General features: G+C 45.0%; 1 protein-coding gene across 1 annotated transcript in view; it reads right to left on the bottom strand.

The window, feature by feature from the left end:
- The window catches only part of LOC124622063, a 108426-nt gene extending 85791 nt beyond the window's left edge, over positions 1 to 22635 (bottom strand). Inside the window, exon 1 of the mRNA XM_047147640.1 lies at positions 22540 to 22635. The gene's annotated coding sequence lies outside the window, so the exon portion shown is untranslated. The remainder of the gene's footprint in view (positions 1 to 22539) is intronic.
- Positions 22636 to 25759: the final 3124 nt, after the last annotated feature.

The raw sequence follows: 25759 nt of genomic DNA, 5'->3' as shown, positions 1-25759 counted from the left end.
CTTCATGGGCGACAATTCGCGCCCCCATCGCGCACATCTTTTGAATGACTTCCTTCAGGATAACGACACCACTCGACAAGAGTGGCCAGCATGTTCTCCAGGCATGAACCCTATCGAACGTTCCTGGGATAGAATGGAAAGGGCTGTTTATGGACGACGTGACCCACCAACCTCTCTGAGGGATCTACGCCAAATCGCCGTCGAGGAGTGGGTCAATCTGGACCAACAGTGCCTTGAGGAACTTGTGGATACTATGCCACGACGAATACAGGCATGCATAAATGCAAAAGGACGTGCTACTAGGTATTAGAGGTACCGGTGTGTACAGCAATCTGGACCACCACCTCTGATGGTCTCTCTGTATGGTGGTACAACATGCAATTTGTGGTTTTCATGAGCAATAAAAATGCGAAATGATGTTTATCTTGATCTCTATTCCAATTTTCTGTACAGGTTCCGGAAGTCTCGGAACCGAGGTGATGCAAAACTTTTTTTGATGTGGGTAGAAGCTGCTATCCAAGTGAGCCGTCACCGGACGGACGCGGCCCTTATGTCGTCTTCACATAGGGGCCGCTGCTGTCGCGTTGTCGTCCTGAAATGGAATCGGTCAGCGTGCGACTGGGTGGCTTCCTCTCACAGCCTTCTCTTCTTCGTCCTTCCCGACTGGCGTGCCGGCGCTTGATTTTACGCCGTAACACGGTATAAACCTTCAAGACGGTGCGTCTTGAAGCATCAAACACTTCGGTTACCCTAATTACGCATGCACCCACCATACTAGCACCAACAAATTGCACAAATTCAAATGACCTAGCTCCGACATAATACACTCACAACTAAAGGGTGGCGTACGAAATGTGTTACCATTTTGTTTTTGAATATAAATTTTTATTGTCAATACAATCTGAAAGGAACATATGCTACAATGAAGAGCCGTCCATGGAGATTTGTTCTAACTCAGCACATGCTCAATATGTCCACTATTTCGTTTCCTAACTTACTTCAAACGAACACTGAAGTTAGTGATTACCCTAGGGCACATGTCTTCCGTAATTTCACTGCAAGCTTGAAGAATAAGTCTGTACACAGAAGACTGTTCTGACCACGACTGACACAGTTAGCGCATTCCACAGTAGTCGTACGTGGTTAACTACAACCCCGCAGCGTTGCAGGCTTGCATCTGCTAGCATCTGCCTTTATGTTCGAGCACGCATTTGTTGTTGTGTTTCCATGTTTTTGTCCAACCTCTGTACCTGCAAAATTGTACCGTTGTGCGACACATAGTTAGGAACGTATGACGTCATAAAGAATGAGATACGTAAAACAAAAGCTTGTGTCTCAACTGGAGAGCAAATTATCCAGACTACACTCGTCCAGTCTTTGGTAATGAGAACCATTAGCGCCTTCCAACAAACTTTAAGCATAATTTCAAAGAGTTTTTAATATTTTCTCACTTATCTCCATAATATCAAATATTTAACACATTAACTCAATCTACATTTACATCTACATCACACTCGGCAGGCCACCTAACGACGCGTGGTGTTGGATACATTTCGTACCACTGACTGATCCCCCCATCCCCCCAATCGGGAATGACGCGAGGGAAAAATAATTGTCAGCAAGGCTCTGTATTTTCTCGTCGTGGCCTTTTCGCGAGATGTATGTGGAAGGAAGTAACATGTTGTCCGACTCTTCCCCGAGAGTGCTCTCTCGAAATTTCCATAGTAAGCGTCTTCGTGATACACAACACCTCTCTTGTAATGTCTACCACTGGAGTTTGTTGAGCAACTCATTAAAGCTCTCGCGACGACTAAAAGATTCTTTGCAAAACCAGACATAATGTCTGCAGGGACACCGCAATCACTTTTTATAAAATGTTAATTATAATCCGTCTTGAATGCAAAATGTTTATTCACATGACCGGTTTCGGTTCCTCTAGAACCATCTTCAGATCTGGAATTTCGGTTACAGGAGTAAACCGTCCACATTCAACATGTGACGCAGCATGTGAAGGTTGCTGAGTGTGGACGGGTTACCCCTGTAACCGAAATTGCAGATCTGAAGATGGTTCTAGAGGAACCGAAACCGGTCATGTGAATAAACAATTTGCAATCAAGACGGATTATAATTAACATTAACTAAAAGATTCAGCGACGAAACGCGCCGCTCTTCGTTGGATCCTCTCTACCACTTCTACCACTCCTATCTAGTAATGATCCCAGACAGATGAATAGTACTCAAGAATTGGTCGGACAAGCGCCTTGTAAACCACATCCTTCGTGAATCATTTACATTTCCATGAGATTCTTCCTGTGAATGTCAGTCTGGCATCTGCGTTTCCTACTCTTTGTTTTACGTGGTCATTCCACTTACGGCTAATCTCGAAAGTTATTCCTAGATACTTTGAGGTAGATATTCTTTGCAGCACTTTGTCAACAGTATTGTAGTCGTGAAGTAATGTATTTATTTTCGTATGTCTGCGCTATATGTTACACTTATTTAAGTTCAGTGTCAACTGCCAGAGCCTGCACCATTCCTCAATCCTCTACAGGACATTCTGCAACTCGATACTGTTCTCTGGTATTGTTACTTCCCTACCGCATCAGTTGCGAACAGTCTTAAAGAGCTTCCGACGCTTTCCACCAAATCATTTATATACATTGTTGTCCGCCTCCGTAGCGTAGCGGTAGCGTTACCGCCTACCACGCAGGGGCCTGGGTTCGATTCCCGGCAGCGGACTGGATGTTGTGTGTCTTTCATAATCATTGACTCACAAGTCGCCGATGTGGCGTCAACTAAAGAGGACTTGCAATATGGCGGCCGAACTCCCCCGAATGGGGCCTCCCGGCCAACAACGCAATACGATCATTTCCATTTTTTTATATACGTTGTAAACAGTAACAGTCCTATCACACTTTCCTGGGCTTCTCCGGAAACTGCCATTACATCTGTCGATTTTGTTCCGCCAAGAGCGACGTGTTGAGATCTGTCTCCAAGGAAGTCTTGAATCCAGTCGCAAATATGGTCCAATACTAGGTAAGCTCATATATTTTCACTGAACGACAATGCGGGACGCTGTCTAGTGCCTTGCTGAAGTGAAGCATCACGGTATCAACCTGAACGCTAGGGATCTCATAGAGGAACTGAACGAGCTAAGTTTCGCAACATCTCTTTCTACTAAATCCATGTTGATTTTTATAGAGGATATTTTCGTTCTCCAAAAAGTCATAATTCTTGAGCATGAAACATGTTCCATAAGTCTACAACACATTTACGTCAACGATATGCACTCCGTCCTCAGGCCAGAAGTGGCCCATCGGGACCATCCGACCGCCGTGTCATCCTCACTGAGGATGCGGATAGGAGGGCCGTGTGGTCAGCACACCGCTCTCCCAGTCGTTACGATGGTTTTCTGCGACCGGCGCCGCTACTATTCGGTCGACTAGCTCCTCAATTGGCATCACGAGGCTGAGAGCACCCCGAAAAATGGCAACAGCGCATGGCAGCCTGGGTGGTCACCCATCGAAGTGCCGGCCACACGCGACAGCGCTTATCTTCGGTGATCTGACGGGAAGCGGTGTATCCACTGTGGCAAGGTCGTTGCCCTTCAACGATATGGACCTCTATATAATTAAGTGGATGTGTTCTAAGACACTTTTTCCATTTGCAAGATATCTATCGTTACTCCAAAGAACTACGATAAAGTGCCGCTAGAAGTGGAGCAAGTTCTTTCGCGTAATCATTGTAAAATCTTATAGGTATCTCAACTGATCTTGGTGCGTTCCTGCAACTATGTTATTGTAGTTGCTTTTCTATTCCGAAATGTGCCATTTCGACGTTCGTGCGATGACTTAAGGGATGCACCGCGTTACGAGCTTCCATGGTGTAACAATTTTGAAAGACTGAATTCAGTATTTCGACCTTCTCTCTGTTATTATCTTCGTTTCGGTACCGCTATGCTCGATTGGTGAAGGAATAGAGGATTTAGAACCACTTACTGAGTTTACGTAAGACCAAAATTTCATTTGCTGAGTAATAAGGTATTTGATGCTGTTCTATGCAAGGGAGTTTAATTCCTTAAAGGGGGTAGGTAGGACGTCAAACGGGCCGACTTGGAGCAGGAGAGGCACCACAGGACATTTTAATTTCCAGTGTCTATACTTTTACAAATAAATTCATAAAACTTTGTCAGCATGACGAGGAAGGATTCAGAATTCACATTCATAGCAGTGGAAGTTCGAAAACATAACGAAGTAATTTTGTTTACATGTGAAATTTCATCATTTTTTTCACTTACTAATGGCAACATTTGTTGCTATAGGTACACTTTTCTTCATAAGTAAGAGAGATGGTTCGATGAATTTTGTACAGCATACAAACCATACTTAAAGGTGTATAAAACTCTAGAATTTTCCAAATCTATTAAAAACTGTGGTAAAAATTGAGGTAATTAACTAAAAAATTTGTGTTTTTTCTAAACGAAGTTTAAAACATAACAGATCATTCGTTTTTTCATAAATTAAATAAATTCTAGAGTTTCATACACCTGTAAGTATGGTATGTATGCTGTGCAAAATTCATCGAAGACTCTCTCTAACTTATGAAGAGAAGTGTACCTATAGCAACAAATGGAGCCATTAGTAAGTGAAATAATGATGAAATTTCACACGTAAAAAAATTATTTTGTTATGTTTTCGAACTTCCACTGCAATGAGTGTGAATCCTGAATCCTTCCTGGTGATGCTGACAAAGTTTTATGAATTTATTTGTAAAAGTATAGACACTGGATGCCTCTCCTGCTCCAAGTCGGCCCGTTTGACGTCCTACCCACTTAAGAAATCGGGGAGGGGAGGGGGCGGTTTTCGCCGGCCGGGTTGGCCGAGCGGTTCTAGGCGCTACAGTCTGGAACCGCGCGACCGCTACGGTCGCAGGTTCGAATCCTGCCTCGGGCATGGATGTGTGTGATGTCCTTAGGTTAGTTAGGTTTAAGTAGTTCTAAGTTCTAGGGGACTGATGACCTTAGAAGTTAAGTCCCATAGTGCTCAAAGCCATTTGAACATTTTTTGAGGGGGCGGTTTACTCGTACTTGTTCTATAGCAGTTTCCTGGAACACTCCAAATGTTATCCAGGATAAAGCGCTGGAGACTGCCTGCGGAGACATTTTCCTGCGCATTAGTGAGCAGTGGAGGGTGACTCCCCGAACTTATTACCCGGTGTAGTGCTGTGTGACGCCTTCCCCAGTGGTGGCCGGTGCCGCCTGGCTGGACAGAGGGCACCGAGGTCGGCCTCTCTCCCCACTGCACGTGGGCGCCAGAGGCAGCGGCAGTAAAGTAAACGCCGCCCACGCAGCCGCACAGTCTGCAGAACGGCGCGCTGGGGCTGGCCGCTCTTTACGACCGCCGCGGACGCCTTAGCTCGCAGTCCGTGAGCTGCGCCAGTCACTGCACGATTTTATCGCTCAGGCGACCTTCCGAAACTACACTACCGGCCATTAAAACTGCTACACCCCGAAGATGACGTGCTACAGACGTGAAATTTAACCAACAGGAAGAAGATGCTGTGGTATGCAAATGATTAGCTTTTCAGGGCATTCACACAAGGTTGGCGCCGGTGGCGACACCTACAACGTGCTGACATGAGGAAAGTTTCCAACCGATTTCTCATACACAAACGGCAGTTGACCGGCGTTGCCTGGTGAAACGTTGTTGTGATGCCTCGTGTAAGGACGAGAAATGCGTACCATCACGTTTCCGACTGTGATAAAGGTCGGATTGTAGTCTATCGCGATTGCGGTTTATCGTATCGCGACATTGCTGCTCGCCTTGGTCGAGATCCAATGACTGTTAGTAGAATATGGAATCGGTGGGTTCAGGAGGGTAATACGGAACGCCGTGCTGAGTCCCAACGGCCTAGTATCACTAGCAATCGAGATGACAGGCATATTATCCGCATGGCTGTAACAGATCGTGCAGCCGCGTCTCGATCCCTGATGGGGACGTTTGCAAGACAACAACCATCTGCACGAACAGTTCGACGACGTTTGCAGCAGCATGGACTATCAGCTCGGAGCCGGTCGGAGTGGCCGTGCGGTTCTAGGCGCTACAGTCTGGAACAGCGAGACCACTACGGTCGCAGATTCTAATTCTGCCTCGGGCATGAATGTGTGTAATGTCCTTAGGTTAGTTAGGTTTAAGTAGTTCTAAGTTCTAGGGGCTGATGTCCACAGCAGTTGAGTCCCATAGTGCTCAGAGCCATTTTATCAGCTCGGAGACCATGGCTGCGGTTACCCTTAACGCTGCATCACAGACAGGAGCGCCTGCGATGGCGTACTCAACGACGAACCTGGGTGCACGAACGGCAAAACGTCATTTTTTTCGGATGAATCCAGGTTCTGTTTATAGCATCCTGATCGTCGCATCCGTGGTTGGCGACATCGCTGTGAACGCACATTGGAATCTTGCATTCCTCATCGCCATACTGGCGTATCACCCGCCGTGATGGTATGGGGTGCCATTGGTTACACGTCTCGGTCACCTCTTGTTCGCATTGACGGCACTTTGAACACTGGACGTTACATTTCAGATGTGTTACGACCCGTGGTTCTACCCTTCATTCGATCCCTGCGAAACCCTACATTTCAACAGAATAATGCACGACCGCATGTTGCAGGTCCTTTACGGGCCCTTCTGGATACAGAAAATGTTCGATTGCTGCCCTGGCCAGCACATTCTCCAGTTCTCTCGCCAACTGAAAACGTCTGCTCAATGGTGGCCGAGCAACTGGCTCGTCACAATACGCCAGTCACTACTCTTGATGAACTGTGGTATGGTGTTGAAGGTGCATGTGCAACTGTACCTGTACACGCCATCCAATCACTGTTTGACTCAATGCCCAGGCGTATCAAGGCCGTTATTACGGCCAGAGGTGGTTGTTCTGGGTACTGATTTCTCAGGATCTATACACCCAAACTGCGTGAAAATGTAATCACATGTCAGTTCTAGTATAATATATTTGTCCAATGAATACCCGTTTATCATCTGCATTTGTTCTTGGTGTATCAATTTTAATGGCCAGTAGTGTAACTACGTAGGGACTTCAGGAAGCGAGCCTCCGGAGAAAGATTCGCCGTGACGTGTACGTCACAGCACGTGGCACTGGAGGTCTTACGAGTGCCGGCAACCGTCTCCGGCGAGGATCGAGTCTTTAAATGCGTGCAAGTTCTCGACAGCACACGACAAAATTAAGACCTTCAGTGGGTACCTTCACAAGTAAATAATGATTTACCGTGGGGCCGAGTCTTTGCGAAATGTGGCGGACAAAGCCGACTTGGGGTCAACGTGATATACGGGCCCCACAACGAACTTGCGACGGCGCAATAGACGGCTTGTCCGCAACACTTTGCGAACGCTCGGCTTTGTCAGGACTCACCCGAAATCAGTACTTACGGGGACGACAGGTCGAAGAGAATCGATTTTCGGTTTTCATCATATTTCGATAGATTAAGGTTTTAGTTAAGTACTCTGGAAAGGATTTTGCTGAAAAAAAAATTTTTTTCGTGCATTTAAAGAGCATTTTCCTACCACGTATGTTTATGTCCCACGCCCACTTTTCTGTCACCCACTGTCAACCCATACACTGTCAACTAAACCATATGCAGATGCCATTATTAGCAAAATAGAATGTGTAGGCCACGTTCGAAAACGTTTGAGAACAAGGCTGAGAAAAGTAACTGTCGATATGAGAGGAAAAAAAAAAAATTAGAAGATGGAAAATTGTTGTCCGGACAGGGTCGGTTAACTAAAACTGAAATAGAAAACTTGCAGGCAATTAGGAGATATAAAGAAAATCTGGAAGCAATGAAGAGAGATGTTTGGGCCATATTCTTCCATAAGTCCTCTACTGATGATAAGCCCTGTCATGGATTGTGTTCATCAGGAGAAAATTCGTGGTGCAAATACAATAGGGATCAGGCAACTGGAGAATCTTATTCTCACCAGCATTCTCTTCCTGCTGCTGTTATTACAGCTATTAAACCTATTTTCAGAGACTTGGCTCATCCTGACATTCTAAGGAAATGTCTGCATGGGCAGACACAGAACCCAAATGAATGTTTCAACAAGATAATTTGGAACCGCCTTCCTAAAGCTGTATTTGTAGCCATGCATACAATGAAACTAGGAGTTCTTGATGCTGTTATTACATTCAATCGTGGTAAAATTGGAAAGTGTTGGGTACTGAAAAAGCTGGGAATTAATCCTGGTGAAAATATGATCACTGAGCTGCAACATTGCGATAAAATGAGGATAGCCGATGCAGAGAGGTCTGCATCTAATATGGCCAAGAAAGCAAGACAGACATCCAGGACGGTGAAAAAGAAGCTGGAAGACCTGCTAGAGGCCAAAGAAGGGCCATGATATGCAGCAGGACAGTTTTAATTAACTGTAAGTAACAAATTTCAAAAGTTTTTTCTCCAAAGTCAATTTCCCGCAAACTAAAATTTTCAGTACAGATGTCACATTATATCAGAAACTAACATAGATAAATGAATGAAATTTTGAGAGACTTTGCATAACATAAAAAGCCCCCTCTGGTACTACATTCATTAACATTCCCCCATTAGGAAATTCACAAAAAAATATTTTCTGCAGAAAAACCTTAATATTTTTTGTTTATAAATTTGAAAAAAGTATTTCTTAAAAACTATAAAATGGATGAAGTAGATTTTAGTACAGTTGGGTATTAGCATTATGTAACATACAGTAAAAATATTAAGGTCATGAATCAAATAGTTTTTTTCAGAAATGGGTCAAATACTTGCCTAAATTAACATGGGTCAGATAGGCAAGGTGTGGTCCCCTTAATTCAAAAGGTACCCACAGTCAAGAATTATTAAACTCGCCTGAAATAGTTACTCGCTCTCCGCTGGAGATGGCTGCTGGCACTGGTGACTCCTGCAGTCTCACGCGCCACCGCCAGTCTTTATCGTGGGCCTCGAGGCGATTAGTGCGTCACAAGTTCGTTGCAGGGCCCCTACATCCCGTTGGCCCGCTTCGGCAATGAAGTGAAGTATGTTGACCCACGGCGCGCGGCTGACGTTCGGCTGAAGTCGGAAATCCGTCACGAGACGTCCTTCGCTCATTCTGTGATGCAATCTTTGTCCTGACCGTCAAATTTGCGAAAGCATTGTTAAGAATTCGATCGCAGCTCAACATTTGTGACAAGCACGCCCACAAATGTGATTGCCATTTGTTTCATTCGCAGCGACTTAAGCTGTCCTCTTAGGCTGTCGCCTACTCACACGCTCGGAAATCGCAACATATTCGGAAATGAACAGCGAATTGTTTCTTGAAGGTATACCGGCGGATGGAATACACTATCGTTTTTTTTTTTTTTTGGGCGTGCCTCCCAGATATTTTTAATTCATGTTCCGATATTTAAAAAAAAAAAAAAAAAACAAACAAAAAAAAAAACAGCAGTGGCTGAACACGGTGTTTCCACTGGATTCCATGGATTGCAGGAAATGCCAGAGCCTCTTCCTACGGGGTTTCAGAGATCTAGAAAGCTGTGAAATTACAAAGACAGTAACAAAAAAAGAAAGGAAATAAAAGTAAAGGAATAAATAGTATTAATATTCTTCTATGTAAGTCTTAGCATTCCATGTAATCGTTGACTGGATATCTAATTTTGCGGACAGTGCTCGAAATGACAATTTAGATCTACATCTACATCTAAATCTACATTTATACTCCGCAAGCCACCCAATGGTGTGTCGCGGAGGGTACTTTACGTGCCACTGTCATTACCTCCCTTTTCTGTTCCAGTCGCGTATGTTTCGCGGGAAGAACGACTGTCTGAAAGCCTCCGTGCGCGCTCGAATCTCTCCAATTTTACTCGTACATTCGCGATCTCCTCGGGAGATATAAGTAGGGGGAAACAATATATTCGATACCTCATCCAGAAACGCACCCTCTCGAAACCTGGCGAGCAAGCTACACCGCGATGCAGAGCGCCTCTCTTGCAGAGTCTGGCACTTGAGTTTGCTAAACATCTCCGTAACGCTATCACGGTTACCAAATAACCCTGTGACGAAACGCGCCGCTCTTTTTGGATCTTCTCTATCTCCTCCGTCAACCCGATCTGGTATGGACCCCACACTGATGAGCAATACTCAAGTATAGGTCGAACGAGTGTTTTGTAACCCACCTCCTTTGTTGATGGACTACATTTTTTAAGGACTCTCCCAATGAATCTCAACCTGGTACCCGCCTTACCAATACCATGTATTGCCCCTCCCCCCCCCCCCCCCCAAAATAACACATCGTACTCTAGTGTCTGCTCCAAACGAAATAACGCGGCTGTTAAGATGCTGAAGGAGGACAGGACTTTATTTTATGTGGTTTTCTGAATTGTTTCGCTGGCTGGAGTGGGCGAGCGGTTCTAGGCGCTACATTCAGGAACCGCACGACCGCCACGGTCGCAGGTTCGAATCCTGCCTCGGACATGGATGTTTGTGATGTCCTTAGGTTAGTTAGGTTTAAGTAGTTCTAAGTTCTAGGGGACTGATGAGCTCAGAAGTGAAGTCCCAGAGTGCTCAGAGCCATTTGAACCATTTTTTTTTAAACTGTTTCAGTGGCTGTATTTTCTAAAAGACTTTAGCGCCTATATTCTTGTCGTATATAGTGCTTCGTAAATGTGATGGCTACTTGACTGTCGAGAGTGACGAAACAGATGCAGCTGGGTGCAGCCAAATTATCGTTCTCAGAGGACGAATAAACGTTAGGGTTAATGGTATTCCCAAGCCGTCCTCTCGCGCTAATGTCATATCCACACACAGCTGCTGACACCAGCGCGAGCGCGCGCTTTGCGCCGGAGCAACAAGGCGGGCAACTGCTGCGTGTCACGAAGGTGTGGTTTAACATTACATGAACACTACGCAGACAAATGACTTTACACAAAGGCGAATAATTTTTGCACGGTTAATACTTTCATCAACCGAACCAGTTGAACGCTGCATCATCATTAAAAGTATTGGACAACTCGAAAAAAATGAAGACACTGAGATAACTATTGTTAATGTTACAATCAGATACACTGGAATAATTGCCGGGAATTATTCTACGAATGGAAGCCAAACCATAATATCTCCGCGCCCTGTTGTAGGCAATAATTCACTGCTTTGGCTAGATGTGATCTTTCATTAGCTACTTTTGGCAGTTGTGTGTGGAAATAGTTTCTACAAAAATTGTCGAAGCTTGCTGGCCCAATGCCTAAGTGAGCCGCAGGGGTTCAGATAACCATGCGGCCACCCGATTTAAGTTTTGCACAGACTTACCGGTGTCACTTAGGGCAAAGACCAGGATGGCCCCCATGAAATGGCCACGAAGAATTTCCGACCCCAACGTGGACTTGTGCCCCGTCTCTAAACTCCCCTTTCTCCATCCTCGCCTATACTGTTACACAATTCCAGTAACATTCTTCTCAGTACGTCGACCCGTCATGATTTGAAGAACTACTTACGTTTCGGTTACTGTTGCAGGCAGCCATCATCAGGGTACCAAAAAAAGTTGAGAATATCAACCGTAAATCCACTGCATGCCCGATTGCACCCTGCGGTTCAAAAAGGTTCAAATGGCTGTGAGCACTATGCGACTTAACTTCTGAGGTCATCAGTCGCCTAGAACTTAGAACTAATTAAACGTAACTAACCTAAGGGGATCACACACATCCATGCCCGAGGCAGGATTCGAACCTGCGACCGTAGCGGTCGGTCGGTTCCAGACTGTAGCGCCTAGAACCGCACAGTCACTCCGGCCGGCGCACCCTGCGGTCTGACTCAACTGTCAACCAACTGTGCCACACCGAAATTTTTTTTCCCGCCTTGCAGTTGTGTTAAATGTGCTCCAGATGTGACAGAATACGAAGACCTATATTTGGAGGCTTATCACGGGAACAGACTTCCACTATGCGTGCGTGTTTACAGAATACTGACATTCAAGCTCAGACAGCAGTATAAAACTGTTTGGAAATGGAAATTTGTGGTAAGTTCCTATGGGGCCAAACTGCTGAGGTCATCGGTCCCCAGGCTTACACACTACTTAATCTAACTTAAACACTACTTAATCTAACTTAAAGTAATTTACGCTAAGGACAACACACCCACCCATGCCCAAGGGAGGACTCGAACCTCCGACGGGAGGAGCTGCGCGAACCATGGCAAGGCGCCCAAGACCGCACTGCTACCCCGCGCCACATAAAACTGGAGACCGCACGGCTACCCCGCGCCGCATAAAGCTGTTTATTTTTAGCTGTAGTGACACGCGCGTGACGAAAATGCAGCCTTTGCCGTTGTCACAATCTCTACTCTTTCTAGAAAGTTCTTACCGTAGAATTGTGGTATTTATGTTGGTATTTTCCTCAGTTTCTCCTGGAGGAAAGAATAATTCTATATCTTAGGCTGCCACCATATCACACGGTCCTTTCACAGATCGGCAGCGTCTTTGGTGTATACTATAATATTTGTACGCATTTTTTTAACTGTATGCCTCGAAGGCCCTACCCAATCATTAACCAAGGTGGACATTTTTAAGTTTCTCGGTTTGTATTCGTAGCAAAGATACAGTTTATTGGGCGTCAAGCAACATAGGGATGGTTGAAAACACGAATGTTTTATTTTCAAATGTCGATGCGTGTACTTACTTATCTGTTAAGAGAGTGGAAGGACAATTCTGGATACAAAACATAAACAGGGTAGGACGTATTAGTGGATAAGAAAGGGTAATAACACAGGAAGCTCTTTAGAGATGGATATCAAGCTGAAATAGGGCAGGGATAGGGAAAAAATCTGCCACAATACACAGGAACCGAAATTTATAGGACCGATCTCGGTTTTGAACCCCCTCTCCAGCTCTATTTCTTGCTAAAATCTTTTATTGTGGTAAAAATACAATAAATTACAGCTTGCTCGCTCACCTCTAACTGAATATTAAAGAAAGCTACTATATTATTGACTGTTTATTCGACATTTTCGTTCCATGTGTTTTCTTTTAACCTCTTGTCATTGTATGAAGCGTTTCGTCTACCTCCGGTTGATGCTCACACCTACGCCACGGACAGCACATTTCACGACGTATGCACCACTGACGACCGACAAGTTTTATTTTTCGTGACGACGCTTCTGGTCCTCAATGAGAAAGTTGTATTTCGTCGGCGACGAGGTCGGTGATTTGCTGCGGACATGACGTTTGTTACACGACGAAGACCGAATTACGAGGGCGTGCTAAAGCCTCCGAAGTTTCTACGTGAAAACTTTTCAACCATTTTATATAACAGAAATGTCATTAACATTATACATCTTTATTCTTCATGTCTCCATATTTGGTTCTCAAAATAGTCACCTTGGCGACGAACACATTCCTCCCAACGAGAGAGCATTTTGTTGATACCGTCGCTATAGAAAGCCTGACTTTGTTGACGGAGCCACAATCATACCTCTGCTAACACCACTTTATGATCACCAAAGTGGAGTTCTCGAATCTGAAAATCGGATGGAGCGTAGTCGGCGGCCGTTGTGGCCGAGCGGTTCTAGGCGCTTCAGTCCGGAACCGCGCTGCTGCTACAGTCGCAGGTTCGAATCCTACCTCGGGCATGGATGTGTGTGATGTCCTTAAGTTAGTTAGATTTTAGTAGTTCTAAGTTCTAGGGGACAGGACCTCAGATGTTAAGTCCATAGTGCTCAGAGCCATTTGAACCATTTTGGAGCGTAGTCGGGACTCAGCGAAGGGTGATCGACGACAATGAACCCAAGGCGTTGTATTTTTGCACATGTCGCAGCGCTCGTGTGTGGTCTGGCATTGTTACAATGAAGGAGAGGGTACTCCGTGTGTGGACGAACGCTTCGATTTCGAAACCCTATTACAGCATGCTGTATCTCACGCACCGACACAGTCACGTTACGCACCGCAACTTTACACGCTACAATTCGGATCCGTCTAGCGGCAGAGGGCGGCAAATACCTATACAACAAGAATAAATGTGTTTTGTTTTATATTAGAAGCTTTGAGTTTTCACATAAAAAATTCGAGGCGTTAGTTTTCAGCACTGTCGCACACGCATTTGCACTGCGAGGCACAGTGCGGTAACCGATCCGGTAAAACCACTACATTAGGGTATCCGGATGGGCGTCAACAGACACACTGACGCTCCCACGTGAAACTCAGTTGTGCTAGGATCAGTACTCTTGAGTCACTAATTGGACTTCACTACTTCCCTTTAGTTCACTCTGTCAGAATTAATGAAAAGAAACAAGGTATTAAAACGGAAAATGAGAAATCCAAATTTTGGTCGCACTGCAGGGAACAGGGATTTATTTTACAATCCTTAACATTCGAGATTAGATGACGTGTTTTGAATGTTCTAAGAGGTTAAATTGGATCAGTTTCCTTACAGGAAGTTGATCGCTGGCTGTCGACGTAATCAAAGCAATAGTAAGAACTATAGTGGCAGTAATAGCATTGTTGACTTTAATGTTGTCTTGACTACCTTAATTTAATGTAACTACTGAAATGGAATTAATGAATAAAGCCAATTGTAGAGCTTTAGTTAGCAGGCTGCAATGCCAAACAGTGCTAAGCAGCGCACAGTGGGGAAATAAACATTTGTTGTAACTACGAGCTCGTTCATACACTGAAGGAGGTGAGAACCAAGGCAGACGACGCACATCAGGGCTATTCAGTCGCCACAAGTGGTCTGCTCGTATATGAGAGACTCATTAGCCATGCTGTTCACTTGACACATATACGCTTTTCAGCGGTAGCAAATTTCTTCCCTGGGTTTTCTTACACCGACAGAAATCTGTGAATAACAGAGGGCCAACAGTTTATTTTGTTCCGACAGTTTGAACAGCTGTAAATAAATTACTGTATCAATTACGTTTTTCCACGCGTAACATGACGCATTTCAAGAATTTATTCGCATTTTCAAGTGCTGTGAGAGTTATATTCGTACTGAATGTGGTGTCTGCCTGTGTGCTCTGCTTCTCTTGCCCTGCAGTCGTCTTTTTAAGGCCTTGAGGTATTGCTCCTCCTTTGTCATGCAGAAATTCACACACGTGGAAACCATCTGTAAATCTCTGCGTAATGAAGCAGGTACAATATCTTCAAGATGGGTTTTCCTAGGATCAGGGATTTTGCGCTGCGCAAACAGGACAGTGCATATTGCGCCGGCTGGGACGCAAAACTTCCATACGTTACGCATTTGTGTTTTCTCACAAAATAAAGCCACAAGCGCATTAACTATTCAGTCTACACGTGCTGTCTGGGAAGATTGTTCAAGCAAAAGATTGTTAACTTAACCAAAGCGCCAATATATTGCCCTGTACTGATGGATTGCGTGGGAGAAAAGGCAACTCTTGTGTTTGATAATAGCTACACTTGTAATGGACGATTAAGAAGAAGATTGTTTGCTCCAGACTTAGGCGAAGCGCATGAAAACAACCAGCAATATATTTTTGACACTGCGTCAGGGGGAACAGTTTATCTTCCTCAGCACTGAAACGCACTTGTAGCTTTCTAGCACAATTAAAAGCCATTTTGCACACGAACTTCACCAGACTTGCAGCAATCGCTTCACCAGAACGCAGTGTGCAACGCGTTAGACTCGTCCAGAATCAGACCAGAACCAGTTGGCTTGTCACACTTGACGTACAAAGCTGGTGCGCTACGCATTGCGGGCGGAAAACACTTTCACTGCTTTCTCACCAACGAGGGGTCGACGCCTATCACGCGGTGCGAGATTTCTGCTCGTAGTAAAAAGTGGCTTACGACCGTAAGAAGGCGACGGCGTGGCAAGAAAAGGAACTCTACACACTCAGACGTCACATCCAGTACCAAATTGGAGTGTCTTTCGCGGCCACTTATTGACGTATTCCGTGTTAGCTTCGGCCTCGGGATCTTCGGCTAACGTTGTTTAACGGTGTTCCTTACGGTTCGCCAGCACGTGTGGCTGGTATTGTCAAAAGTTCACCTTCTGCACAGTATCCGCTACCGGCAATGGCCGAATGTCCCCAAACAGAAGACAACAGCAATACGTTATCACATCCAGTACTAATGTGAAGTCCTGCAGCGCTTGATAAGCGAATAAATTCCTGGAACGCGTCGTGCTACTAGTAAAAAACGTAATTGATGCAGCGCTTAATTATTAAAATCATTATTGACACAGCCGAAAAACACGGTTTATGAAGGGTGAAGGATAAAAAAAATGCTTCGGAAGAAATGTATGTTTAATGTAATAAAATTATGCTACGCATTTACGGACATAGAATCTTAACATTAGGTACGTGTCTACTGTTTCGTGGTTAAACAGTGTTGTTGTGTTATCCTGACAAGAAAAGGTAAAATTACGCAAAGGAAGCAGGACTTATGTATATAAGAGTCGAGGGGCATGAAAAGAAAGTAACGACTGAGAAGGGAACGAAACAGTGTAGTAGTCTATCCCCAATGTTATTCAGTCTGTGCAATGAGCAAGGAGTAGAGGAAACAAAACAAAAATTTGGAGAAGGAACTAAAGTTCGGGGAGAAGGAATACAACTCTGAGGTTTGCCGATGACATTGTAGTTCTGTCAGAGGCGGCAAAGAACTCGGAAGAGCAGCTGAATGGAATGCACAGTGTCTTGAAACGATGGATATAAGGTGAACAGTAACAAAAGCAAAACAAGGATAATGGAATGTAGTCGAATTAAATCAAGTGATGATGAGGGAATTAGATTAGGAAATGAAATACTTAAGTAGTAGACGAGTTTTGCTGTTTGGGCAGCAAAACAACTGATGCTGGTCGGAGTAGAGGGGGTATAATATGTACACTGACACTGTGAGGAAATGGGTTTCTGAAGAAGAGATATTTGGTGATATCGAATATAGATTTAAGGGTAAGGAAGTCTTTTCTGAAAGTATTTGTGTGGAGTGTAGCCATCCGCAATGTTATTCAATCTGTACTTTGAGCAAGGAGTAAAGGAAAGCAAACAAAAATTTGGAGAAGGAATTAAAGTTCGTGGAGAAGGAATACAAACTCTGAGGTTTGCCGATGACATTGTAGTGCTGTCAGAGGCACTAAATAGTTTAGACAATAAGAGAATAGAAGCTTTTGATATGCGGTTCTACAGAAGAATGCCGAAGATTAAATGTGAAGACCATGTGACTAATGCGAAGGTACTGAACAGAATCCGGGAGAAAAGACGTTTGTAGTGCAACCTGTTTAGAAGAAGGGACCGGTTGACAGGACACAGTCTGAGACATCCTGGGATCACCAATTTAGTACTCAAGGAAAGTGTGTGTGTGTGTGGAGGGGGGTGGGGGGTAAAGGGGTGGGGAGGGGTAAAAATCATAAAGGGAAACCACCAGATAAATACAGTAAGTTGATTAAAAAGGATGTAAGTTACAGTAGTTATTCGGAGACAACGAGTCTTGCACAGCATAGAGGAGCATGGAAATCTGCATCAATCCAGCCTTCGGATTGAAAACCACAATAACAAAATAAGTAGAACACATCATTTCAGTGTAATACATTCACACTTACTTTAACTTACAAACAAATATTACATTATTCGTTCGCCAGAGAAATTAGCCTCTTCCTCTTCCTGAACTATAACGCCCATCCACAGCTATCTGAATCGTATAAAACATACGTGGGATTCGTATGGACAGACGAATTGCAGCCCGTCAGCTGCCACCAAAGACTATTCCATTTATTAAAGCTATTCTTTGCTGAAATGGTATCGAGTACTATCTGGCATCTTCGCCCCTGACAGCCCTCGACGTCGACGAGAAGCGAAACTCTAGCCTTTCCGTGTACAAGGCTCGCCTGCTTTGCCACACCACACGGAGGCGAGAGCGTTAACTGGGTGTGGTCGCTGTTCTTCAGGACCCTCCGTCCCTTATCGCGCTCCGCCGCGAGGCGATCCCTAAATACAGCCACCTATCAATCACTCTGCGACAGCCGTGTAGTGTGCTCCACTGTGCTTCCTCCACGCCACGCACAACCTTGAAACAGGACGCGGGGCGTGGTTCCTCTACGTAGGTGCACAAACTCCACTTTACTGCAAGTAACATTTCAAACGAACTTTCGAAGTCGTTCTACACTCAGTTAAAGCCAGAAGAATCCGTTTGTCCTTGTTTGTCTCACGACTGCACAACTGAAGTTCTAAACTTTGAGTAGCTAGACAACCCTCTCCCATTCGGATGAACGCTGCTACGAGTTATTGTGTGATCTACGAAACTTTAAAAACGATGGGTCTAAAGTGCATGACGAACGCTTTCTCGCTTGCATTTCAGAAATAAATTTATCGGAGAAAGTCAGAGAGAGAGAGAGAGAGAGAGAGAGACAGACAGACGTCATTATAGCAAATGCAACAGCTCGTATCATACGGGATGTCGTAAAAGCCTCCATTAGCCGTCGGAGTGACAGTGATTGCAGGAGACGAAAGGTGTGATATCAGCGCATTTGACTGTTACCAGATTGCTGGTAACCGAGTAATGGGACATCCCATCTATCATGTCGTAAAGGCGCTGGGCTTTTCACAGTCTACCTTAGCTTCTTCTTCTTCTTTCTCGGGCCTTTGTCCCGCTCCAACGCGGGGTCGGCTTTGTTATGACGGATTTGGCAGTGTTAATTGGATAGGGTGGCCGGATGCCCTTCCTGCCGCCACCCCGAACCTCCCGGTACGGAAGTAGTGTACCCCAGCTGTCTGCGTCCAGCGTAAGTCATGAAATAGTGCGAACGGTTGCAAATGTCTATGAGTCGTGTAACTGAGGCAGAACTTGGGGACCAGCCTGGTATTCACCTAGCGGGATGTGGAAAACCGCCTATAAACCACATCCAGGCTCGCCAGCATACCGGCCCTCGTCGTTAATCCGCTGGGCGGATTCGACCCGGGGCCGGCGCGCCTACCCGAGTCCAGGAAGCTGCGCTTTTGCGCTCTCAGCTACCCTGGCGGGTACAGTCTACCTTATGGGAGGTGTACAATAATAATAATTTCGTGTGTCTCAGTGGCATGGTGGATGCCTTTGAATTGTTTAAAATGTTGAAACGGCTCTGAACACTATGGGACTTAACATCTGGGGTCATCACTCCCATAGACTTAGAACTACTCAAACTTAAGTAACCGAAGGACATCACACACATCCATGCCCGAGGCAGGATTCGAACCTGCAACCGTAGCAGCAGCGCGGTTCCGGACTCAAGCGCCTAGGACCGCTCGTCCACAACGGCCGGCACCTTTGAACTGGATGACATTTCTGCAACCTGCGGATCCCCAACTTACCCCTGTTATCCAGCCGGGAAAAGGTGGCCTAGACGTGGCAGCCGAACCATGTGTCGTTTCTGGCGATTCCTCACATCAGCGAACGGTGGCGTAACCTGCCCCATCCCGTCCGCCCCCCCCCCCCCCCCTTTTCCCTGCCCCACTCCCTTTTGCCCTCATCTCGCCATTTATCAATATCACAAAGGTACACATTTCAATATATAATTTTTTGTATGATACAGTTCGAGGCATGGAACAACATACACTCCAAAGTTACATTTCTTCCAACAATATCGCGATTCGTTTTGCATTGTTTAACTGCCGATCAGTGCAAAGCAGTGGCAAGCAAAACAGCAGATACAAAATATACTCTTTACGCTTTTGTTCCATTAGCTCACTTCGTCCATTTTAGTGGCCATCATTCCTTTCCCTTCTTCTTTCCTCTCGTACTTCGAATTTTCTCTTCCTCTTTTCTTTTGACCTTTCTCAGTTTTTCCGCCCATCACAGAACTTCACACCCACGTTAACGGCAACAAGTGCACGCGCCCCGGCTGCCATGCCCTAGTTACGCCACATTATTTACCTGCTTTAGGGAAAGACTCCGCCCTGCCGTGGGTTATAACGTGTTGGTGGCAGACATCGCCGTCGACTATGGATCCCATTTGCAACTAAAATACTGCGAAGGAAAGATTGCGGCACACGCCGGCACTAACTGAAAAGGGAAATTATGGTTTCACACCCATCCATGTCGTCGTCCTTAGACATTCGCAACACGCCCCTGGATGGTATCAAAACGTAGTAAATCATAAAAGGAAGTGGGTAGAAGTATTCCTCTGTGAAGGACAGTTATATACAATGAAAGGAGGCCACCTTATAGTTGTACCATCGCCTCTCACAAGCAAGGTCATCACATCATGTGCATCCGTTCGTTCAACTACGGCAACACGCAGTTGTGCGAAATTGTATCATAATGGCGTGAGCAACGGTACATGGATATGATGGTGTTTGTACGGTTCTTCTCATTACCTAATCTCTTTTCTTTGGACACATTTGTGAGGTGTGGGCGTCGGCTGAGCCGTCACGAATCGAGAGTCGGATCCGGGCGGGGGGGGGGGGGGGGGAGGGGCGAGGAGGGGTAAAAGGAAACATTTGACCCTCCATCCCAGAAACGAACTCTGTGTCGACACATGCGTATGTTAGGATGGTTGCCCACCTTTCGGTGTCTTGCGGAGTCCATGTGACGATGTAGTCTAAGCGCATGAGAGTTCCACAAATTACATGTATGTCTACCCAATTCAGTTGCTCATAAATGGGCATTGCGTTTTATGTCTACCAAACAATCTATCACATGCCTCATGCACCGCGAGATTTAGCACAAGGTCGGACTAGACGATTGAGCAACAAACTGGGCGTGGTCAGCAGTGGAATCATCTAGGTAGTTTGGGAGAGTGGGATTCAAATCTCCGTTCGGCCACCGAAAATTGCTTTCTCCGTGGTTCCTCTAAATTATTTCATGTGAATGCAGAGGTATTCGTGCAACAATTCCATGGCACCTGAAGTGATTCAGGTGAATCGTGCAGAACTTTAATCTGGATAGATGAACAGCGATTTGAACCCCATTCCTCCACTGCAAGTCCAGTGTGCTGCCCTCTTCGCCGCTTTATTCGCTGCTATTGGTTAACTGATTTTGAAAACATAGATTACTAGTCAGACGACAACTTCGGGGTACATTTGCGTGTAAGCTGAGACATTGCATATTTTATGTGTTTGCGAGCAAACGCGTCCTTAATTTGTCTCAGTGATACTGGAAGCCTACGAATTACGCAACACTTCGAACTTCCGTACTTAAGCGGATCTATAACACGAAGTTGAACTTTATTGTTTTGTTTAAAAGCTTCCTTTGGCACTCACTGGTGCATTCTAGGACGTCATGTCTCTTAGGATACTGCTTCATATCGAATCTACTACTATTGTATACACGGCCTTTGAATCCATAGCTACAGTCTACATTGTTCTAAAGAGAAACAGCGTGTGAGCAATACTCTTATCGTGATAGTTCCAGAATAACACCGTTCAAGACAATCAATGTGAACGTCGAAGATAATAAATTAATGCTTCGTTAACTGTAGTAATTTCTTTTTTTCTTTAGTTTTCCATCACAACTGCCGGCCGGAGTGGCCGAGCGGTTCTAGGCGCTACAGTCTGGAACCGCGAGACCGCTACGCCGTAGGTTCGAATCCTGCCTCGGGCATGGATGTGTGTGATGTCTTTAGGTTAGTTAGGTTTAAGTAGTTCTAAGTTCTAGGGCACTGATGACCTCGGAAGTCCCATAGTGCTGAGAGCCATTTGAACCATCACAACTCACAACTGATTTTGAAAAACATTTTGTAGTTGATGTAGGCAGCTAATTTGTTGTCGTTTGGAGTTAGAGCTCACGTTAAAAAATAAAAAATAAATAAAAAAGATTTGCAACACAGCATCTCTCTGATCTCTCTGTACGAGCTGGTATAAAATAAGCGATGTGTTCATTTACTATCGATACACTGATCCCATTACAGGGCGATTATGACAGCTGTATGTCAGAAACAATTGAGGACAAAGTACATATTTGTATCAAGTTTTCCCTTCGGAAAGGCCTGCACCCCGTAACATATGTCCCTTTGGGCATTAAAAGGTTTTAAAACCTAGTCACCTCAAACTGAATACACGTTTATTAGTACTCTATAAACACTACGTAATGACGGGAGCCGTCTTGTGGACTTATGAGATGAGCATGACATTGTTCTGACAGGAGATAACCCCGAACGTAATATTCAGAATGAATACATGAATTACAAATCTGCCCTTGTGTGCGGCGCAGCTCGATCATACACACCACTGCTTCCAATGTCCGTGCCTTCCTCTGCAATGAAATGATTGTGTTTTGTCTAGAACAGACGCGACGACTGCTGTCGAAGTCAGCACGTGCGTAGAGTCAGTTCTCAAACTCTGACAGGCTGTTTGCAACGAAGATAGCTCCGTAAGTATCGTGTTTTATTGCAACTATTAACGTATTCGTAGCTTCAGACAGCCGCTCCTTCCCCCGAACACAATCCGGCGGGATCCAGTACTTTGTTTACTTGTGGCACAGCTGCGCACAGACACGATCAATAATTCCGTCTGGAGAGCGAGCACACCAAAAGCGGGTCAGTGACACAAACGAAAGCGAAGCCAGGCGGGCAGAGCGCCGTCGAGCAGGGCGTACTCACCTGTTGGAGCTGCGTGCGTCCGTTCGGCAGCGCGTCCTGACGACTTGTGAGTGGCTCTAGGCGCGCCTGTGTCAGCAACGCCCAGGCAACGCAGCGAGCATAGGTCCCCCCACCCTCAACCGCTCTTTCGCCCCTCACAACGCTTCGTCCCGCCAGACCGACTGCGCTGTAGCAGCGGCAAGAGTTCCGCGCCCCATTCACTCCGGAGTTATCAACAGCTGAAGCGCTGCCTTGTTTGTTAGTTGAAGCAGAAAATGGCCGAAATCCTGCTGAAGGAACCATTTAGCAGTTTTGTAAGGTGTCAGGCAAATCCAACACCTTCATTAAAACCCTGACATGATAGCAAATCCGGCAGTATGTCACATAGCTCCGAATAAATCCTGGCATTAAATTAGCCAAAGTAATACGATCAACGAGTGAGCAAATGGAATCCCATAGACTAACACAAGAACGCCTAAATGCATGTCATACCTACCCAACGTGAAACAGACGCAGTTCCGAGGGGAGAAACGAGAAAAGAAGCAGAACCGTGTTAAGCTAGAAGGTCCTACGATAAGGGACGGACACCCACGTGGCCAGCCGACCGCCAAGACCACCCCCGGCCCATGTTAAAAGATAGAGCCCTCCAGATGAACAGTATAGATCTTACGATAACACTAAAAGGGCCACACCAGCTGCAAGTTTTAGCGTGAGACTTTTTCGCGTCCCTGTTACGTAGCAAACATTAAAAACATTGCCCCACCACGAAAAGTGTAACATTTCTCATTGGATAGACAGAATTTTTGTAGGCGGAGCTTAAGGTTAACATTGAGGCCCTGACTGGTCAGTTGAAAACACAGCCAGATAGCTTTTCTTAAACCAACTTCCGTAAATTGCAGTAAGGAGAAGTTAGAGAGAGAGTTGCTTCCGAGACGGCGAGGTGTGTGGAGCTGTGCCGCCCGCTGCCCCCTGACGCTGACTATCCACCGACAAGGTAATGAACGCATGCGATGCTTCACTCAGAACTGCAGAAGTCTCATCTGTTACACCCCCTTCTTACGTAATACTAGTGTCGATCGTCAATTATACTTCGTGGTATTCACATTTGCTATTAGAAGTTAAAATCTGAAATGCGATGATTTTCCTGTTATATAATTACTGAGAAGCCACATCAGCCATTGTAATTTATGACAAGTTAAATAAGTAATTGAAGATAATTGAGGGTCACTGTAGACCATTATGATAGTTTTCTCTTTTATGAAACTTAATTTAAACCTAGATTATAGATGTGATATGGCATAGGTCATCCTTCGATCCCTTATAGAACTTGGAAACCCATTCAGGGAATATTCGTTCACATTTTTGTTGAACGCAGTTGGTTTTTATCATCCGGTATTAAAATATTTCCTTTTATCAATAGTGCAATTTATAAACAATGTTTTGTGAGTAAAATAAAAATTGCAATGGTTAACTTAACTGCTTTTTCGACGTTATTTTACCAGCTAACTAAAAATAGGAAAGCCTTGAACCCCTTTCACTAAATTTAGTTAGTATTAAGATTCTTTTTCTGGGAGTGCAGTGGAGCTGACGCTGAAATAATTAAGTATTTGATTATATCATCACTAGTCTCACTGAACTCTTCTGAACTCTACATGTCATGTGTGGTCTGACGTCTCCTTACCAGCAACAGGTCGCAGGTTCAAACTAGTAATTCCCTAAAAAAACGCGCTCAGAGCGTCGTTGCGCGAAAGTGGTAGGGAGACACGACTTAGAACAGACACCACGCAGAATGTTAGAGTTTGCACGAACTGATAAATAAAAACCGCAGTAAACAAATGTGGATGATCGGGTCACAGATCAACACTCCTACAAGTATGAACCCATAGGCTTAGCAACTACACAACATCTTCATTTCGCATCCCAGCAAGGGACTCAAGTCGAAAAAATGACGCAAGTCGAAAAACTGAAATTTTTAGTTTATGTCACTGAAAGACACGTTTAATTGCCCCAATGTACACAAAAAACTTCACATCTCTATTTCGTAATTTATCCTTTTGAGGGCAGTTGTGTCAGTTTTGTCCTAAGCTATTTCATCATCCGCCACGGAAGAACAGCGTCGCTTCAGCGTTGCTGCTAGCAGGTGTGCAGAGATCATTCAAGAAGAGCGGCATACTATGAATTTTTCCATGTAATTTTTGATTTGTGCTTATTATAATGTCCATATTGTGTCTTACATTACAATGGCTTTCAGACTTGCACGCTTGTCTGCTGGCCAAATGGTTCAAATGGCTCTGAGTACTATGGGACTCAACTGCTGAGGTCATTAGTCCCCTAGAACTTAGAACTAGTTAAACCTAACTAACCTAAGGACATCACAAACATCCATGCCCGAGGCAGGATTCGAACCTGCGACCGTAGCGGTCTTGCGGTTCCAGACTGCAGCGCCTTTAACCGCACGGCCACTTCTGCCGGCCTCCACAGACATTGTAATAATAAATAATATAGGAAGCAGGTGAACAAATTCATAATGGGAATGTACCTCTATGAGACATAAAAATTTAACTTCAAATCGATCACGCAGAAAGTTTTGACTGCAGATCATACCGAAAACGAAGGAGACAATGTTCATACCGTCCTCCGTCATCGAGAAGTCAATTAAGCGAGCTCTTAAAATATGTCCCCTCTTTATCCCCACTGATTACGTCAGATTAATTCGGTCCGAAAAAAAGGCCAGGAAATTCGTGTAAAGTAGCACGTTCGGATACCCAGGATTTCGTGGACTTGAAAACACTCTCACAGGTGGTAGAATGAAACTATAACGAAATATCAAACAAGTGACATAAAAGTGCAAAAGAGTGATCCAGGCATTCTTTTTGTGAGAACCACATACTAGCAAAAAGTAAGTACGGAAGTCATCGTCAACAATACCAGGAGAAATCAATTGAACATCTCTGCAACGCACTTCGTTGCAGCTTACAAGGAAAAAAGGAAGTTTCAGTTATAAAGGAAGCTCATGCTGAATCCATTTTCTCGGCGAAATGTAGTCCTACATTACACACCGAAGAGCCAAAGAAACTGATACAACTGCCTAATATCGTGTAGGGCCCACGCGAGCACGCAGAAGTGCCGCAACACGACGTATCATGGACTCGACTAATCTCTGAAGTAGTACTGGAGGGAACTGACACCATGAATCCTGCAGGACAGTCCATAAAACCGTGAGAGTACGAGGGGGTGGAGA

Source organism: Schistocerca americana, chromosome 1, assembly GCF_021461395.2.
Source record: "Schistocerca americana isolate TAMUIC-IGC-003095 chromosome 1, iqSchAmer2.1, whole genome shotgun sequence".
Classification (NCBI taxonomy): domain Eukaryota; kingdom Metazoa; phylum Arthropoda; class Insecta; order Orthoptera; family Acrididae; genus Schistocerca; species Schistocerca americana.
Note: the sequence above shows the minus strand (reverse complement) of the source record. Positions and strands in the feature narration are given on the sequence as shown.